Genomic DNA, 3,462 nt, shown 5'->3' with positions numbered 1-3,462 from the left:
TCTTTCAAATCCTGAAAGATGATGCTGTGAAAGTGCTGCACTCAATATGCCAGCAAATTTGGAAAACTCAGCAGTGGCCACAGGACGGGAAAATATCAGTTTTCATTCCAATCCCAAAGAAAGGCAATGCCAAAGAATGTTCAAACTACCGCACAATTGCACTCATCTCACACACTATAAAGTAATGCTCAAAATTCTCCAAGCCAGGCTTCAGCAATATGTGAACCATGAACTTCCTGATGTTCAAGCTGGTTTTAGAAAAGGCAGAGGAAGCAGAGATCAAATTGCCAACATCCATTGGATCATCAAAAAATTAAGAGTTCCAGAAAAACATCTATTTCTGCTTTATTGATGATGCCAAAGCCTTTGAGTGTGTGGATCACAATAAACTGTGGAAAATTCTGAAAGAGATTGCAATACCAGACCACCTGATCTGCCTCTTGAGAAATTTGTATGCAGGTCAGGATGCAACAGTTAGAACTGGACATGGAAAAACAGACTGGTTCCAAAGAGGAAAAGGAGTACGTCAAGGCTGTATATTGTCACCCTGTTTATTTAACTTATATGCAGAATACATCATGAGAAACACTGGACTGGAAGAAACACAAGCTGGAATCAAGATTGCCGGGAGAAATATCAATAACCTCAGATATGCAGATGACACCACCCTTATGGCAGAAAGTGAAGAGGAACTCAAAAGCCTCTTGATGAAAGTAAAAGCGGAGAGTGAAAAAGTTGGCTTAAAGCTCAACATTCAGAAAACGAAGATCATGGCATCTGGTTCCATCACTTCATGGGAAATAGAAGCGGAAACAGTGGAAACAGTGTCAGACTTTATTTTTCTGGGCTCCAAAAATCACTGCAGATGGTGACTGCAGCCATGAAATTAAAAGATGCTTACTCCTTGGAACAAAAGTTATGACCAACCTAGATAGCATATTCAAAAGCAGAGACATTATTTTGCCAACAAAGGTCCGTCTAGTCAAGGGCATGGTTTATCCTGTGGTCATGTATGGATGTGAGAGTTGGACTGTGAAAAAGGCTGTGCACCAAAGAATTGATGCTTTTGAACTGTGGTGTTGGAGAAGACTCTTGAGAGTCCCTTGGACTGCAAGGAAATCCAACCATTCCATTCTGAAGGAGATCAGCCCTGGGATTTCTTTGAAAGTAATGATGCTAAAGCTGAAACTCCAGTACTTTGGCCACCTCATGCAAAGAGTTGACTCATTGGAAAAGACTCTGATGCTGGGAGGGATTAGGGGCAAGAGTAGAAGGGGACGACTAAGGATCACATGGCTGGATGGCTTTACTGACTCGATGGACGTGAGTCTGAGTGAACTCCGGGAGTTGGTGTTTGACAGGGAAGCCTGGTGTGCTGCGTTTCATGGGATCTCAAAGAGTCGGACACGACTGAGCGACTGATCTGATCTGATCATCCTTTTTCACAGTCCAACTCTTATACCCATATGTTACCACAGGGAAAACCATAGCCTTGACTAGATGAAACTGTTGGCAAATTAATGTCTCTATTTTGAATATGCTACCTAGGTTGGTCATAACACTCCTTTCAAGGAGTAAGCGTCTTTTAATTTCATGGCTGCAGTCACCATCTGCAATGACTTTGGAGCCCAGAAAAATAAAGTCTGCCACGTTTCCACTGTTTCCGTCTCTATTTCCCATGAAGTGGTGGGACCAGATGCCATGATCTTCGTTTTCTGAATGTTGAGCTTTAAGCCAACTTTTTCACTCTCCACTTTCACTTTCATCAAGAGGCTTTTGAGTTCCTCTTCACTTTCTGCCATAAGGGTGGTGTCATCTTCATATCTGAGATTATTGATATTTCTCCTGGAAATCTTGATTCCAGCTTGTGTTTCTTCCAGTCCAGAGTTTCTCATGATGTACTCTGCATATAAGTTAAATAATCAGGGTGACCATATACAGCCTTGACGTACTCCTTTTGCAATTTGGAACCAGTCTGTTGTTCCATGTCCAATTCTAACTGTTGCTTCCTGACCTGCATATAGATTTCTCAAAAGGCAGATCAAGAGGCCTGGTATCCCCATCTTGATGGAAACCTTGATGGAAAAGCTCAGTTGAACATTGCTGAGTGAATTCATCCTCATGGGAATCACAGGCTGCCCTGAGCTGCAGGCTCCATTGTTTGGACTCTTCCTCATCATCTACGTGACCTAAGTAGTGGACAACTTGGGCATGGTCATCCTTACTAAGGTGGACTCCAGGCTACAGACATCTATGTACTTCTTTCTCAGGCACCTGGCTTTTACTGATCTTGGTTATTCAACAACTGTGGGACCCAAAATGTTGGTAAATTTTCTTGTGGATCAAAATAAAATCTTCTACAATTTTTATGCCATTCAGGGAGCTTTCTACATTATGTTCATTATTAGTGAGCTTTTTATCTGGCAGCAATGTCCTATGACTGCGGTGTGGCCATCTGTAACCCTCTTCTCTACACAGTCATCACATCAAAAAGGGCGTGCTGGATGCTGGTGGCAATCTCCTATGTCTATAGCACATTTGTGTCTCTTCTAATCACTATAAAAATGTTTAATTTATCCTTCTGTGGCTACAATGTCATCAGACATTTCTACTGTGACTGTCTCCCTTTGATATCTTTGGTTTGTTCAAATACACATGAAATTGAACGGATTATTCTGATCTTTACAGTTTTTAATTTAATTTCATCTCTGCTAATAGTTCTCATGTCTTACCTGCTTATTCTTACAGCTATTCTCAGGATGAACTCTGATGAAGGAAAGCACAGGGCTTTCTCTACATGTGGATCCCACTTGACCATGGCTACAGTGTTCTATGGGACTATGATATTTACGTATGTTCAACCAGAGTCCAGCCATTCCTTTGATGCTGATAAAGTGGCATCTATATTTTACATGCTAATTACCCCCATGTTAAATCCCTTGATCTACAGCTTGAGAAACAAAGATGTAAAATATGCTGTTCATAGACTATGGAAAAAACTATATAATATCTTAAGTTCATTTTGCTATGTGGTTCCTTGAATGAGGCTATGAACATTGAAATTTGTTATGAGTTTTCTCAGAGGGAAATGCAAGGATAAATGATTTCATCATATATTTAGAGATTGACTTCTGGGCACCAGTTAAACTGAGTGCTCTGAACACATTAATAAATAAACATATTCTAGTTGTTTTTGTCTCCTTACATATGAAGTCTACTCTATGACAAATAAGGGTCTTGCCTCTCTTTCATTTGGCTCACTTTCCACAAATTGGTTAAAATGTGTATCATGTTTTGATTAAGAGACATTGTATGACTATATGCATTTGATGATCTTACTTTGAAAAAGCAGCATGAGATGATTCTATGATTTGAATGGTGAAAGTGTAGTGCAATATTCTGTAATCTATAAGTCTGTCATGTCCTTTGAATATATTTCTTACATAACTATCTTTAACTTTC

At 39.9% G+C, this 3,462-nt stretch overlaps 1 pseudogene; it reads left to right on the top strand.

Moving 5' to 3' along the window:
* The first annotated feature begins 2,079 nt into the window (after positions 1-2,079).
* LOC133261095 (olfactory receptor 8K3-like) lies at positions 2,080-3,041 on the top strand (annotated as a pseudogene).
* Positions 3,042-3,462: the final 421 nt, after the last annotated feature.

The sequence above is a fragment of the Bos javanicus genome, chromosome 15, assembly GCF_032452875.1.
Source record: "Bos javanicus breed banteng chromosome 15, ARS-OSU_banteng_1.0, whole genome shotgun sequence".
Lineage (NCBI taxonomy): Eukaryota > Metazoa > Chordata > Mammalia > Artiodactyla > Bovidae > Bos > Bos javanicus.
The sequence above is the reverse complement of the archived record's forward strand: the minus strand, read 5'-3'. Positions and strand labels throughout refer to the sequence as shown.